The sequence below is a fragment of the Lepus europaeus genome, chromosome 11 (genome assembly GCF_033115175.1).
Source record: "Lepus europaeus isolate LE1 chromosome 11, mLepTim1.pri, whole genome shotgun sequence".
In the NCBI taxonomy this organism is placed as follows: domain Eukaryota; kingdom Metazoa; phylum Chordata; class Mammalia; order Lagomorpha; family Leporidae; genus Lepus; species Lepus europaeus.
Genome location: NC_084837.1, coordinates 24,064,034 through 24,080,913, shown reverse-complemented (window position 1 = coordinate 24,080,913; position 16,880 = coordinate 24,064,034). Strand labels below are relative to the sequence as shown.

Here is a 16,880-nt window from a genome sequence, read left to right as displayed (position 1 = left end):
AGCTTCCTCCAGTTCTCCCACATGAGTGAAAGAGGCCCAAGAACCTGGGCCATCTTTCACTGCTTTCCCAGGTCATTAGGAGGGAGCTGGATCAGAATTAGAGCAGGCAGGTCTTAAACCAGTGCCCATATAGGTTGTCAACATTACAGCTTAACCCAGCCCCAAAAGACTTATCATTCTCCCAGCCACTGCCTTGACCCTACAGAGTGATCCTCTTCAAATTTGGATTTTCAGCTTTCTATCCTAGTTCAAGTTCTAGGATCAAGTATCCGTGTTTTAAGCCAAACCCTTCTATATACCACTGCAGATCATTATTTTTTTTCTTATTTTTACATTATTGAATTTTTTTCTTTAAAACATAAAAACCACACCTGGTCTCTCTAAGAAGTCAAACAGAAAGGTTTAATAGTCTACTTCTTTCTTTCTCTCACTCCCTAAACCTAACCTGACAGCCTTGCCATAAATTGGAGCTAATTCATTCTGAACCAACACTTTAAATCCTACCCATTTGTTGGTAGATTCTATATGTAAAGTTTGCCCACATAGCATCATTATTAACAAGTAGCCGTTGAATGGTATTTGCCAATCATCAAAATTTCACTTTACTGGAGGTAAAATTCTTTATATATCCCATTTTACAATAATGAGACTAGAGCATTCCTTCAAATGCCTTTTTAAACCTAGTACTTTTTGAGGGGCCTGCAGTGTGGTGCAGCAGGTTAAAGCCCCAGCCTGTTGCGCTGGCATCCCACATGGGTGCCACTTTGAGTCCCAGCTGCTCTTCTTCTGATCCAGCTCTCTGCTATGGCCTGGGAAAGCAGTAGAAGATGGCCCAAGTCCTTGGGCCCCTACACCCTCATGGGAGACCCAGAAGAAGCTCTTGCTCCTGGCTTTGGATCAGCTCAGCTCTGGCAGTCACTGGGGGAGTGAACCAGCGGATGGAAGACCTCTCTCTCCCTCTCTGACTCTACCACTCTCTGTAACTCGGTCTTTTATATAAATAAAATAATTCTTTTAAAAAAATACCTTTTCCTATTTTTTCCAGCTGGACTAGTATTTTCTCCAACGTGGGCAATGCAGCTACCTCTGACTTTGCAGAGGGTAACAAACTATTTCTCCCATGAAATCCAGCCCACTGCCTATTTTTTTATAAATGAAGTGCTATTGGAACACGGTTGCACACCCTCACTTACTTATTGTTGGTGGCTGCTTCCACCCTACCACGACAGAGCAGAGTAGCTGTAACAGAGACCCTGTAGCCCACAGAGGCTAACCTATTTACTCTCTGGACCTTTTCAGAAAAAGTATGTTTACCTGGTGTAGAGCAGTGGTTTTCAGCCCAGATGTGTGTTCGCATCAACCAGAGAGCTTTAAAGAGGAACCACTTCCCAAACCAATTAAATCAGAATTGCTTGGGTATGCTCCAGGCATCTGTATTTTTTTAACTCAGTATTTTTTAAACATTTTTTTCAGTTAATCCCAAGGTTCAGAGCCGATTTGTACCTTCTAAATCCCATCAAGAAGAGTGAAGGGAGGGGTTCATCCTCCTTTGGAAAATAAGCTGAGCAAATATCTGTGGACAAGTTTTCCAAATGCTTCAACTTCCCTATAAATTGCAACCCCTATTAATGAACCACGAGACCTAGTCAGTTCCTAGCCTTCTTTCAACAGCTTTGATTCTGTTGTTCATGAATGAGAGAAGTGACATCCTTACCACTGCCTACTCCTTTGCCACAGTCCTTTTTTCCTCTTTTCTTGCCTCATCTTTTTTACTCCCTTGCTGAAAAATATAAAGTGGCAGGTGGGAATAGAAACTCCAGGGAGGGGCCGGTGTTATGGTGCAACAGGTTCTGTCACCGTTTGTGTCACCAGCACCCCGTGTCAGAGTGCCGGTTAGAGCCCTGGCTGCTCTGCTTCTGATCCAGCTCCCTGCTAATGTGCCTGGAAAGATGGCAGATGATGGCCCAAGGACTTGGGCCCCTGCCACTCACGTGTGAGACCCTAATGGAATTCTCGATTCTTGGCTTTGGCTTAGCCCAGCCTCAGCTGTTGTCACCATTTGGGGAGTGAACTAGAGGACAGAATCAATGTCTCCCTCTTCCTCCTCCTCCTCTTCCTCCTCCTGTTCCTTTTCCTCATCCTCCTCCTTTTTCTCCTCCTCCTCTTCCTTCTCTTCCCTTCTCTCTGTCATTCTGTCTTTCAAATAAATAAATATTTTAAAATTTGTTTATGTATTTATTTGAAAGGCAGAATGAAGGAGAGAGAGGGAAAAACACACACAGAGAGAAAGGCTCCATCCAATAGTTCACTACATAAATGGCCACAATGGCCTGGGCTGGGCCAGGCCAAAACCAGGAACTAGGAACTCCATCTGAGTGTTCCACATGGGTGACAGGGACCTGAGCACTTGGCCACCCCTCACTGCTTTCCCAGGTACATTATCAGGGGAGCTGGGTTGGAAGAAGAGCAGCCAGAACTCAAACCAGCTCTCGTATGGCCAGCTCTAGCTGGCATTGCAGCTAGAAGCTTAACCCACTGTGACACAGCAACAGCCCCAACAAATAAATCTTAAAAAAAAAAGGCAGAAATGAGGCAGTCCACGATTTATAGTATCAGACTGGCCTTTTTTAGGGGGAAAGAAAGTTCTGCTCCTGGGCCTTCAAGAAAACATCGCTCAGCTTTTTGGGGTGACCCATAAAGGTAAAAGTTTGGGCAGCTCTGTTGTGGTTGGCATTTTCCATTACTACTCAGCAGCCGCAGGCACTGCTCCTGAGGAGGATGTGATGGGCTGATGGCTAATGAAGACTGACAGTGGGGGAGGAGGAGGGCGGAAATAGGCCTTTCAGCCATCGGGCAGACCTCCATCATGCCTCACCTGTGCTACTGACAGCAAAGGGGCTCTTCCCCCACCTCCTCACTCCCATCTCAACCCATCTCCTTCCCTGCTGTCAGTTACCCATCACACTGCTGCCGCAGAAGCTTTTTGAGAAAAAGTCTTGTAGCGTCCCTCTCCCACAGAAAGTCTGATCACGATTCCCCATCACCTACGAGACCGAATGCAGCTCTTCAGCGGAGTGCACGAGGCTCCTCTGGCCCCAGCCCAGCTCTAATGATTCGTTGCCTTCCCCTTGTCCACATGCTGTACTGAATCACTCTTAATTCCCTTCAGGGGCCACTCCCATGCCTGCAGCACTCAGGCCCCTTCCCCTCTCATCTTCCTGCCTTACTTGACAACCAGCTCGTGACTCCTTCCAGACTGAGGTGGAATGTTTGCTGTTTGTCCAGGTGTTTATCCGTTCTTTCATCGAATGCATATTTTGTTGGGAGATTGCCAAATTGCTTGGATCTGTTGGGTTTCAGAGAAATGCAGGTGAATAAAGACACCATTCTTGCCCTCAAAGATCTCTAGCCTCATGCAGGGTTGCCCAAAAATAGGAATAAGGTCTGTTATCCATACAAATAAGGTAGCAAGGAGGCATAACTACCAAATGTCATCAGAAAGAAGCCAGGAGCACACCCTGACTGTCCGAGGGGACACACATGAACCCCTACCGAAAGGGGGACAGAGCATGAACCTGATGAACTGAGCATACACAGATGCCCTCCTCAGCGAACTTCACTGCGGATCCCTCAGTCTCTCTTGGCCCCGTTAGACCTTCCGTTGTTGGAAGCGCAGCCGCGGCCCATGTCACAGCGTCTGTTCAGCACCGTGGGGCCAGGCAAGCGTGCTGCGGCGAAGCCCCAGATCGGTGTTTGTTGAGGCGGTGGCAAGACCACAGCTGCACCAACACCATCGCCAGCTGTGGCTTCGGGCTTCGTTGTCTGCTCTCAGGGGTCCCTTCAGGCCTCCCGAGCTGCTCTACCCACTGTCCGTGCAGCCAGGCAGGGCTTCTCTCTGTAGACGCCATGTGTGCGATTTCCCCGTTAGGGCAGTGACCTTGTTAGAAAGGACGGCAGTGGCTCTGTGCACCTCTGGCAGAACCCACTGTGGCAGAGGTGACCAAGCCTCGGGTTGTGGGAAAACTGGTGAGATGAGTCCGGGTTGGTGGCCTGGTATCCATGACAATATACAAGACCAGACACTATGGTGAGGAGAGAAGTGACATTGTATTTGAATAGGAGACAGGAGCTTCCAGCAAAGGGCGGGGCTGGGAGAGAGACCCGGCCACAGAGTTCTCACAGCACGGGGGTATTTGGATGCCTTTAACACGCCGTCTCCAAAGAGCAAGTGTACCGGTTATACTTTAGCCATTGTGAAGGCAGGGCCGGTCTTAATGAAACCTTTTCTAAGTCGTTTTTGTCAAAATCTAAATCTCGCTGTGCACTGGCGATTGCTGTTCCACCTGAGCTTGCATCTGGTTTTGTTCAATGTGTATGCACCAGCAAGGAGCTGTGGGTGGAGTCGCTCTAGCCTGCCTCTAGTCCAGGGCTCCCTCAGTAGGAGCCTTAACAAGAGGGAGTGGGCACTGCCCTCAGCAGAGCCGTGGACGGTCCAGCCGCGGCCTCTGCAGTCACATGGTTTGCATGGAAAAGCCCTCCTGCAGGCGAGTGTCATACTGGTTTTAAAACCTCGTGTCCTACGCCATTGCTATCAACTCCCAGGAGATTTGGGCTAATGAACCCATTAGCGTTCATAAGCCCCAGGCATGTATAAATTACTCCTCCAGCCTTTCTGTATTTCTTTGTTCACATTTCATTAAGGACAGAGAGTAAAGAGAACTGATGGAACATGGGAAGGAGAGGCAGGGGAAGGGGTGCAGAGGGGTTGTGAACTATGACTGCTGTAAGAAACAGCGGGCTACTGACGCTAATGCTGAGCGAGGCACAATAAAAGAAACTCGTCCATGGTGCACGAGTGGAGAGAGCGTGGACAAAGGTGAAGGGCAGCAGGGCCTCCATAAACCTCTTTCCTCATTGCTGTCCTGGGAGTCTTTGGGTTTCTAATAACAGGAGCCTACACCCAGTTAGCTTAAGCAGAAAGAGGGAGGTTGATGGTAATAAAAGATTCAGAATTTAAGAGCAGAGATCCAAGAAGTGGAAGGCCGTTGAGAATGCCAAGTGCTCTGTCACGTGTTCCTGCTCCTCTCTCTGTGACTACCTCTTTCTTTGCCTGCGAAGAATGAGTTTCTCAGCTGCCGGGTCCATCTCGCAGACCCACGTTCCCCGGGACACACCTCCGAGTTCCCACCTTCCCCGGGACACACCTCCGAGTTCCCACTCCGTGAAGAAAGAGCCAGGTTGACAATCCCCTTCGGCCTCAGTGAGAGCGGCATCTCACTTCTAGCAAGAAGGAAGTGTCTCCAGTTTTACTCAACTGACGAGAGAATTGCACCACATTATAAAATGATGGCTCTGGGTGTTTAACCCACTTGGGGCTGGGAACCACTGTTAGCAGGAAAGATGCTGTGTGTCAGAAGTCACCGTTAGCAATATGCAAAGTAAAATGGAAAGGCAAAAGAAAGCCAGAAGCCAGGAGCTTCTTCTGGGTCTCCCACATGGGTGCAGGGGCCCAAGGACTTGGGCCATCTTCCACTTAAGCTCCATGAATCTGAACCTACATTCAAATTTTAAGCATATTTCTCATTTCTCCAAGTATTCCCAGTACACCTTTCCAACAGGGTCTCTTTACTGTTATAAAAATGTGCCATGCCCATTCCCACTTTTCTGTTATTCTGGGTCCCTCACTGGAAATGCCTGTTTCTTATTCTTTGGCCACATCTTGTTCCTCCTTTAGGGACCAGCTCAAATACCCACTTGTTCACAAATCTCTCTTTCCATTCTGACCAGATTTGCTCACCCATTTAGTCAGCAATTTCACCTTCATCAAATACATTTTTTCCAGGGGGCTACATTGTTCTTAAAGTCAAAGAGCACATTTACTTCTTTGTATCTATCATGATACTGGGGTACAAGGAAATCAACTAACACTAATTTTAGTATTTAACTTTTAAGTTTGTGTATCAAGGGTGTCATATCACAAGACTTCAAGAGCTACATGCACTTTGACATTCTCAGTTATACTTACGGATTTACAGATTCTAAGCATAAATGTAATTGGCCAAGAAAAACTGAGGGGAGAATACAAATGAAATAGAAAAAAGAAGGGTGGCATTGAACATACTGCATTGCATCATGTCATTGTGTGATCCTAAGGAGCTTGTATTTATGGTGCGCTTCCTGTTTAAAACAGTTTAACATGAAAAAGAACAGGCTGATTTTCAGACCTGACAGGTATAAATTAGTGACCCAAACATGGACATTTCTAAAGCCTATATTGTCTTTCTGGGAATGACTCAAAATAGCCTGGAACTGAACTTCAGGCAGTGCTGTACTGAGAAATGGACTTGTTAGCGCATCAAGCATGTCACAAGAGAAAAGATATATTTTTGTTTGTTTTAAAATATTTATTTATTTGCTTGAAAGAGTTACAGAGAGAGAGAGAGAGAAAGAGAAAGAGGTCCTCCATCTACTTGTTCACTCCCCAGATGGTTGCAATGGCCCAGGGCTGGGCCAGGCCAAAGCCAGAAGCCAGGAGCTTCTTCTGGGTCTCCCACATGGGTGCAGGGGCCCAAGGACTTGGGCCATCTTCCACTGCTTTCCCAGGCCATCAATAGGGAGCTAGATAGGAAGCAAAGCAGCCAGGACTCACTCACACCAGTGCCTATATAAGATGCCAGTGTTGCAGACAGCGACTTTACCAGCTGTGCCACAGCACCGGCCCCTGGGACTTTTGAGTACTTTTCTAGGATTTGAATTGAAAATATTAACAACTCTTCCCTGAAATGCTTATATTTAATTCTACTGAGAAGATTGGACTATATTCCTTCTTACAGGCCAACTGAGAGTGTTTCTAGAGATGGTGAAATCAGTAAAGGACTTACATGGAAATCAAAGGACTTATGTAGAAAGGACTGTGTTCAAAATGGCCAGTACTAATTAATTTGCTGAAGGCAAAGCAAAAACTAAAATCAAGCATGTATTAATATTTGAGCATAAAATTTCACTTTTAAGGAGTTGATATAATTTTTAAAATATTCCACATCTGACCTCATGTGATGATAGGTTACAGTGAAAATGCTGGCACATTGCAGATATTATATAAAATTATCTTCAGTCTATATGTATAAGGTGCATATGAAACAAATGAATTTCTGATATCTCATTGTATATTATACAATGTGAATTATCCAAAATATAAAAAATTCTGAAACACCTCTGGTCTCAAGCATTTTGGATAAAGATACTCAACTTGTATTGTAAAACCATGGTAATTTACAATCCATGTAAAATGGGTATTTGTGATTAGCTTAGTTTTCTGACTTGAAGTTTCTTTTTCTTAAAATGTCTTTTAATTTAATTTATTTGAAAGGCAACAAGAGAGTAAGAGAGAGAGGGAGAGAAACAGAGAGCACTCCCATATACTCATAACAACCAGAGCTGGGCCAGGCCAGGCCAAAGCCAGGAGCAATGAACTGAATCCAGGTCTCCCAGGTGGGTGGGAGGACCGCCACCTCACTTGATCAGGAATCTGGAATTGGGAGTGGAGCAAACACTTGAACCCGGACACTCTGAAGTGGAATGTGGCATCCCAAGCAGTATCTTAACTGTAATGTCAAATCCCCTCCCCTTAAAAATGGAAGTATTTTGGATGGTGGTAGTATCTTAATTCTTTTATTAAGTAGAATAAATTATTTTTTTTTATTTTTTATTTTATTTTATTTTTTTTGACAGGCAGAGTGGACAGTGAGAGAGAGAGACAGAGAGAAAGGTCTTCCTTTTTGCCGTTGGTTCACCCTCCAATGGCCGCCGTGGTAGGCGCGCTGCGGCCGGCGCACCGCGCCGATCGGATGGCAGGAGCCAGGTGCTTCTCCTGGTCTCCCATGGGGTGCAGGGCCCAAGCACTTGGGCCATCCTCCACTGCACTCCCTGGCCACAGCAGAGAGCTGGCCTGGAAGAGGGGCAACCGGGACAGGACCGGTGCCCCGACCGGGACTAGAACCCGGTGTGCCGGCGCCGCAAGGCAGAGGATTAGCCTAGTGAGCCGCGGCGCTGGCCTAAGTAGAATAAATTAAACATAATGTTTAATTCAGTAAACATGATTATTGTTTTGAAAATTCATTTTTTTCCTAGTTTCAGTCAAAGTCTAATCCTGGGTGCTTGGAGACAGTCACCGTGGTGATGGTGACAGACACAGTAATAATGGAGACAGTTACAGTGTTGATGCGGACAGAACACAGGCAGACATCATAGTGGTACAGGCAGACACCATGGTGATGGTGTTGGTGATGCAGACCCCATAATGATGGAGACAGCTGCCATGGTGATACTGACTCCATGGTGAAGGAGACAGTCACCATGGTGATGGTGGTAGTGATGCAGACTCCATGGTGATAGAGATATACACTGTGGTGATGGTGACAGATACATTAATAATGGAGACAGTTACAGTACTGATACAGTCAAACACAGGCAGACATCATAGTGATACAGGCAGACACCATGGTGATGGTGATACAGACCCCATAATGATGGAGACAGTCACTGTGGTGATGGTGATGGTGATGCTACTCCACGGTGATGGAAACACCATGGTGATGGTGACAGGCAGACAGACATCATGGTGATGGAGACGGACACCATGGCGATGCAGGGCATTGTGGTGATGTGGAATATCGTGGTGATGCAGGCTGTGGCGGCCATGTAGGACACTGTGGTGAGGCAGCCATCACAGTCACTTACTACTTCCCATTTCCTGCACTAGCGATCTTGTTCTCTAAAGCACTTCCCCTTCATCCACTTTGATCCCAAGACCTAGCAAATAATACTGAGGTTCCTCCTTCATATACTGCTTCTTAACCTAGATGTGTTAATATTCTTTATTTGAATTAAGTATTAATGATTCAAAGGAAATAAAGCCTTTTTTAAAACATAGCCACAGCTTTTGACCTGAGTAAGACAAATGTTGGAGCAGTTTGACATGTCTAAGATCTCTTCCCAGATGTTTGGCAATTTCTTTTTCATCTTTTCTGAGCCTGCCAGGCCTATGACAAGTTATCTAGAATGTTCACAGTAACCTGCTATGAAATAATAAAACATGTATTTGGTCTTTGCACCTGGATGCTGACACAGCTCATAACACCATTGCAGATAGGGGTGCTAGAAGAATCTTTTGTTCTAATATTTGGCCTTTGATCCAAGTTCCTGATGTTGCTCCTAAGATCTATACAATTTCCTGGTAATTAGAACATCTTTTGTTCTAGTCATGGGTGAGGAATACCCAGCATGTGTGCCATATATGTCCCATAAATCATTTGGTCTGGCCCTGCCGAGGCAACTATAGGTGGGACTCAAAATTCAGTAAGTCTAGTGCAGGCTCATTTTTAAGTTGATCATTTTGTATGGCCCATGAATGATGTTATAAATATCCAAATGGCCCTTGACAGGAGAAGTGTTCCACACCCACGTGTAATAAGGCAACTCTTGGTGAGCTCCTAGGTGGGAGTTAGTCACCTGAAAAACCAACCATGCTTTGAGGCTTGGAATCATGCACCCCTTGTCCTCCAAGGTGGGACTAGAAATGAGGCTAACAGTGTTTTTGTGTCTACATGATGAATCCTACATAAAACTCCCAGAAATACAGAGTTCAGAGAGCTGTGCACCTGCCAAGAAGTTGGTGCCCTCTGGCTCTGAAGGGACAGAAGCTCCTGTGTGTACAGCCCTTCCCAGACCTCACCCTAAAAATCTCTTCATCTGATTGTTCCTTTATATCTTTAAAATATCCTATGTAAAAAATTGGCAATAGTAAGTAAACTGTTTTCCTGGGTTCTGTGAGCCATTTTAGTTTGAGGAGGAGGTCACAGGAGCCTCTGATTCGCAGCCAAGTCATGCAGAATCTGTAGGCAGCCTGGCTGCCTGCTGTTTGCACTTGGTGTCTGAATTGAGGGGTAGGAGGCAGTCTTATGGGACTGAGCCCTTAACCTGTGAGATCTGACAGGACCTCCAGGTAGATGGTGTCAGAATCGAGTTGAATTGTGGGACACTCAGGTGATGTCAGAGAGTTGCTTGGTGGTGTTAGAAGGAATCTATTGACAGTGATGTGAGTGTAGAGTGGGAGAAAGCAGGCTGATTGGTTTTCCTACATACCTTTCCCATTTCAAGTTCCATCCAGTATGTTATTTGAAGCCCTTTTAAGCAACAAATTAAAATCAAGTCAAACCTGGATGACACTGTTGATGCAGTCGACCCAACAAGGAGTGATTTTATGATTGATACCCTTAATGCACAGTCAACTCACCACGTGCATAAGCAGTGACAGCCTGTCAGTGCTCATATCTTTGCCGATGGCTTACAGGCATTTGGTGACATCAGTTTTAAAGATGGATCTCAACTTCAGGTGCAATGGAGACAGAGCTGTATCCCTACATTCCCTTTAAATGCAGAGGTCTGGTTTTTATCCTGATTGACAGCTGCTGCTTCTTGGAGCTGTCAAGATATCTGCATAGAATAGGCTCTTTTTTTTTTTTAAGCCTAAAATCATATTCTGGTGGCATTTATTGGAGCTCTCTAGAACTGTGCTCCCCTTCCTCCTTGGTTTACAGCCACAATCTATTTGGCAAGGTGGCTGGAGAGCTGCATTTCAGCAATTACCAAGCTGTGAGGATCCACACTGTTCTCGAGAGACCTCCTTCACTTGGGCATCAGAACCCGTCTCCCTCAGCAAGAACGCTGCTCCAGCCACTTATCTCCCAGCAGCTGTCTATCCTGTATCATCAGTTTGGGGTTCTCCACGTGATCATTTTCGTCAGTGTACAAATACTATGTTATTTCCCCGTTGTAAGTAAAAATAGTTTTTCCTTGCCATCCCTTTAATCCTCTGGAAAAAGTTATCTGCATTCATCATCTCTAGTTTTTCTTTTTCCTTTCTTTTGGAAAGTTATTGGTATTCTGAGAATAATTGAAAAGTTACAGAAGACTTTTAGGTACAGGGAAAACAACTCTGTTTCCCCCTGAACAATGTGAGAATAAGTTGCAAAAGATGTTCTATCACCTTTGAGCAGTTTAGTGTGTGCTTCCTACAAGTAAGAAATTCTTCTACATGATCACCTGAGAATCAGGAAGTTAATACTGACACATTACCCCCTCTGATCCTGGGACCCCGTGTAAGTATTGCAAACCACCCTAACAGTATCCCACTGAGTATGAGGACCCAGTTCAGAATCACGGGTTGTATTTAGTCGCTCTGAACAGAACAGTTTCTTTGACTTCTCCAACTTTCATGACCCAACTGTGATACGTTTGGGATTATTGGCCATTTATTTTGTAAAATGTCACTCAGTTTGGGTTCAATGTTTCTCTATGATCTAATTTGGGTAACAAAGCATTGGCATTAATGTCATGAAGCTGATGAAGCATTTATTTCATTGTGTTCTATCTGTGGGATGCGATTTCAAATTTTTGTTGGTAGTAACATTAACTTTCCTTGACTAATGTGGTGTCTTCCAGGTTTCTCCATGCAAATCTATTCTTTTTCCCTCTGTAGCTAATAAGAATTTGGAGTTTATAGGAAGTAGCTTAAAATTACATAATCATCTTTTTATGATTTCTATTTAATTCTATTGATATAGACTCATGGTTCCTTCTTCTATGGTTTATAACCTGTTACTATCATCATTTATTTTGATTTCCAAATTGGCACAGGCTGAAAGTTGAGTACTATGTCCTCTTGACATGCCTCCATCGTTCCTTGAGAACTTCTTAGTTTGGGTCACAAAATAGATGGTATAGGGCACTCTTGTCCTCACCCCAGCTCTAGAATCATCCTTTTCTACAGAAAGCACTGGTTCCATTGACGATGGTATTTAGAAACCAAGATCTGGATGCTGGGTGTGCTTGTGGCTGAAGTATTGCTGCTCCCAGGCCTCTCCATGGACAGAGCTGGAGACTAGGTACCTACACTCATGCTTTACATCTATGTGAGTGAATCTATACAACCATGCGTTCACACCAGCACCACGGTTCCTATCCCACCCCAGAGGTTTCATTGCAGTTTTCTACTTTCCACATTGTTACCTCCTCTCCTGACAATGAGACACCAGGCTGCTCATCCCTGCTTGGTGACTCCCCTATGGGAACTATACTCCCATTCCCTGGCCTCCCTTCCCCCATCAATGCTTTGCACATCTATGCACTTGGTGAGCAGACCCTTTTCATAGCTTCTGGCCTCCTTTTAATCATGCTCTGATTGCCTGTACTTTCTTGATCCTATGAACAATACAAGGGGTCTTCAAAAAGTTCATGGTAAATGCTTATTATTTTTTTAAAAACTCTATGCATGGCTATAAACAGGTTTTGCATGAAAAGAAACATGATTCAGCTCCATTTTTCCATGACTCCGAAGTCCCCTCATATTCACAATAGCTATTTTAGCCACCGCCTCAGCTACTAATGTGATCATTTCTGCCCATCCTAGGTCTTTTCCTTGGGTTGATTTCTTTCTTCATTATGGTAGAAATGTTTTTCCTGGTTATTTGCATGCCTGGCAATTTTAAAAAATTGGATTCTAAGCATGTGAATTTTATCTTCTGGCATACTGGGTTTCTTAAGTAACTTTAAATATGTGGGGTTTTTTAATTTGAGTTGTTGTTAAGTTACTTGGAAACATTTTGATCTGTCCAAGGCTTACTATTAAACTTCAATAGATGGGTCCATGACAGCCTTTAACTTACGACTCTAAAGGGTATTGGGGTACCTTTCTGAGGACTCTACCCAGTCTCCCAGGTATTAGGACTTTCTGCTCTGCCTAGTGAAGACATAAACTACTCTGGCCCTGGGCAAGCTCCAAGTCACCTCATATTCTCTGTAAAGCTTCAAATGGCTTTCTCCTATACATGTGCTGGCCAGTATTCAAGTAAAACCTCAAGAGGATCAATTGCTCTTTGTGTGTGTGTGTATGTGTGTGTGTGTGTGTGTCTGACTCCCTTCCTCCCAATGTAGCTCTTTCTTCCATTGTTCAGGGCAACTGCTAAACTGTGTTTAGAAGTTCTTCTTTGTGCCATAGCTGGCAGTAAGCTGGGGGCCATTCTTTTTTTTTTTAAGATTGTATTTATTTATTCAAGAGGTAGAATTACAAATAGAGAGGTGAAGAGACAGAGAGAAAAAGTCTTCCATCCACTGGTTCACTCTCCAGATGGCTGCAATGGCTAGAGCTGGGCCAATCTGAAGCCAGGAGCCAGGAGCTTCTTCTAGATTTGAGTGCAGGGGCCCAAGCACTTGGCCCATCTTCCACTGCTTTCCCAGGCCACAGCAGAGAGCTAGATTGGAAGAGGAGCAGCCAGGACATGAACTGGCATCCATATGGGATGCTGGTACCACAGGCGGAAGCTTAGCCCACTACACCACAGCACTGGCCCCTATTCTGGGTTTTATCTTAGCTCTCTTCTCTCGGGGATCATGGGCCTGTGCTGCTTCTGTCCAACACTTAAAAACCATTTCTTCATCTATCCCACCTGGTTTAAAGTTGAGGCAGGAGGGCTTAATCAGCCCTTGTTACTCTAGCATGGGCAGAATTGGAAGCCTCCAGTGCTATAAACTCTCCAAGGACAGGCGTCTTTCTGTCGTTGTTGCCCTGTTGTTCCAAGCACCCAGAACTGTGCCTGGCCTAGCAGGTGTGCAGTACATCTTAGCTGAATGGGACGTTTCTGCTGTAAGATGCTGTGTGAGCACAGCTTCAGCAGCTGTCAGAGTGTCTGCCCTGGGGCAGGCATTGGTCGTGCAGCAGGGAGCACACCTGTCCATGGGCAGCGTACCGCCTGAAAGGAACGACAGACATCCAACAGCAACGGAACTGTGAGGGGGTTCCTCTATGAAGGAGCAGCACTGGGGACACCGAGAGCGATGTGGGAGGTGCTCAGTGGAGGTCGCCGGGAGCCCACGTTCCTGCTGCCTCCAGAAAGAAGAGCTAGAGCCAGCCTGCCCAGGGGGCACTGCCTTGAAGTTCCGATGGGGGGATGATCTCGGAACTTTACAAAATGAAAGGTGACCTGTGTGGGGAGGACAGACTGTCAACGTGCAGTCAGGCAGGAAGACCCTCAACCTGCAGGACCACCAAGCTCCTTCACCACTCCACCAAGTGCAGGGAGAACCTACTGAGGATTTTAAATAGGGGAGTGATGTGAGCCAATTTTTGTGTGTGATTTCTTTTTTTAATTTTTTTATTTATATAAAAGGAATGACTTTTATGTATTTCATATATACAGTTTTAAGAGCATAATGATACTTCCCACCCTAGCCTCCCTCCCTCCCTCCCACCCTCCCTCCTACTTCCTTTCTTATTTTTCTTTTAGTTTTTGCAATGACATACATTTTTTTTCATCTTGACATGCAGACTTTATTTTAGAAATGCAAAGCTGGTTTAACATCTGAAGAGCCATTCATATTACTCTCTTTATTAACAAAATAAAGGAGAAAAATCAATAGAATCAGAAGAAGCATTTAACAGAAGTGAACATCAATTCATGACAAAAACTCCCAGCACTGTAACTCAAGAAGGTCACCTTCTTAACTTGACAGTGGTCCTCTACAGAAAACCGAAAGCTAATAAAATACGTAGCATGAAAAGACTGAAGACTTTCCCCTTAAGACAATGATCTACTTGCAGTTTACTTGATAATCACAAGTTTAACCCTCCACTAAACAAAGGATTCAACATGCAGTAAATAGAAAAACCACTGTTCCTGAAAAGAATGGGCAAGGGCTGTGAACAATAATCAAATCTTAAACTGTCAAGTCACTCATACATGTTACATTTTTTTATACTCTGTATTTGTTACCACAAATCAAGGAAAATGTATGATATTTCTCTTTAGGGACTGGCTTATTTCACTAAGCATGATGGTCTCCAGTTACTTCCCTTTTGTTGTGAAAGACAGTATTTCATTCTTTTTTACAGCTGTGTAGTATTCCATCATGTATTTATACCATAATTTCTTTATCTAGTCATCAGTTGGTGGACACATGGGTTGATTCCATATCTTAGCTATTGTGAGTGTAGCTGCTATAAATATGGGGGTACAAATAACTCTTTCAAATGTTGATTTCATTTTCTTTGGGTAAATTCCCAGGAGTGGAATGTCCGGGTCATATGGTGGATCTAGTTTCAGATTTTTGAAGAACCTCCATACTATCTCCCATAATGGTTGTACTAGTTTGCATTTCTACCAACACTGTATTAGGGTACTTTTTACCCACATATCTTTGTCAGAATTTTTTATTTTTTGATTTTTGAATGATGGCCATTCTAACTGGGGTGAGGTAAAACCACATCATGGTTTTTATTTGCGTTTCCCTGATGGCTACTGGTCCTGAGCATCTTTTCACATGTCTGTTGGCCATTTGGATTTCATCTTTTGAAAGCTGCATGTTCATATCCCTAGCCTGTTTCTTAAACTGGATTGTTTATTTGGTTGTTGAATTTATTACATACCCTGGATATTAATCCTTTATCAGATGTAAAGTTTGCAAATATATTCTTCCATTCTGTCAGTTGTCTCTTTACTTTGTTGAGTGTTTCCTTCGCTGTGCAGAAGCTTTTTGGCTTGATATAATCCCATTTGCCTATTTTTGCCTTCATTGCCTGTGCTTCTGAGGTCTCATCCAAGAAGTCTTTGCCTATGTCAGTGTTTATCCCATTTTCCTTTAGTAATTTGATTGTTTCAAGTCTTTTTTTTTTAAATAAGGGGCTGGGTTGTGGCAGGGTGGATTAAGCTTCCAGCATCCCATCTTTTTTTAAGATTGATTTATTTATTTGAAAGTCAAAGTTACATAGAGAGAGGAGAGGCAGAGAGAGAGGTCTTCCATCTGATGGTTCACTCTCCAATTGCTGCAACAGCTGGAGCTGCACCGATCCAAAGCCAGGAGCCAGGAGTTTCTTCTAGGTCTCCTACGCGGGTGCAGGGGCCCAAGACTTGGGCCATCTTCTATTGGTTTCCCAGGCCATAGCAGAGAGCTAGATCGGAAGTGAAGCAGCCAGGTCTCGAACCAGTGCCCATATGGGATGCCGGTGCTTCAGGCCAGAGCATTAACCTGCTGTGCCACAGTGCTGGCCCCAGTTTCAAGTCTTAGTTTTAGATCCTTGATCCATTGTGAGTTGATTTTTGTATAGTGTGTAAGGTAAGAGTCTTATTTCTTACTTCTGCATTAAAAGATCCAGTTTTCCCAACACCATTTATTGAAGATGCTGTCTTTTTTTCCAGGGAGTGATTTTAGCTAGTTTGTTAAAAATTTTGGTTGTAGATGCTTGGATTAATTTCTAGAGTCTCTAATATGTTCCATTGGTCCACAATTCTATTCTTGCGCCAATACCAGGCTGTTTTGCTCATAACTGTTCTGTAATAAGCCTTGAAATCTGGTATTATGCCTCCAGCTTTATTTTTATTGTTTAGCATTGGAAGAATACTTTATGCTTTAAAAATATTTTTCTAGCAATAACTTGGAAGATACTACTCGTGGCACAGTCATGCCAGCAAGAAGTCATTTAGTAGAACTACTAGCCTTCAGCTTTTTTATGCCATTGGCCCACCTGGCTGTGGGGTGAACCATACGATGTCCTTCTCAGAATATATTTAAATTGCAGAGGAGTGGGAGGTCTGCTGCTTGCCTCGCCCAAGTCCCCTATCAGAGTGCTGGTTCGAGTCCTAGCTGCTCCATTTCCCATTGAACTCCCTGCTAATGTACTTGGATAGGCAGCAGATGATATCCTAAGTACTTGAACCCCTCTCACCCATGTGGAAGACCCAGAGGGAGTTCCTGGCTCCTCTTTTTGACCTGGCTCAACCCTGGCTTTCCAGGCATTTGGGGAAGTAAACCAGTGGATGGAATATCTC

At 44.4% G+C, this 16,880-nt stretch overlaps 1 protein-coding gene across 4 annotated transcripts in view; it reads left to right on the top strand.

Annotated features, from left to right (window-relative positions):
- The window catches only part of GNG2 (G protein subunit gamma 2), a 136,780-nt gene that overhangs the window by 112,183 nt on the left and 7,717 nt on the right, over positions 1-16,880 (top strand). The gene's annotated exons all lie outside the window — the stretch shown is intronic.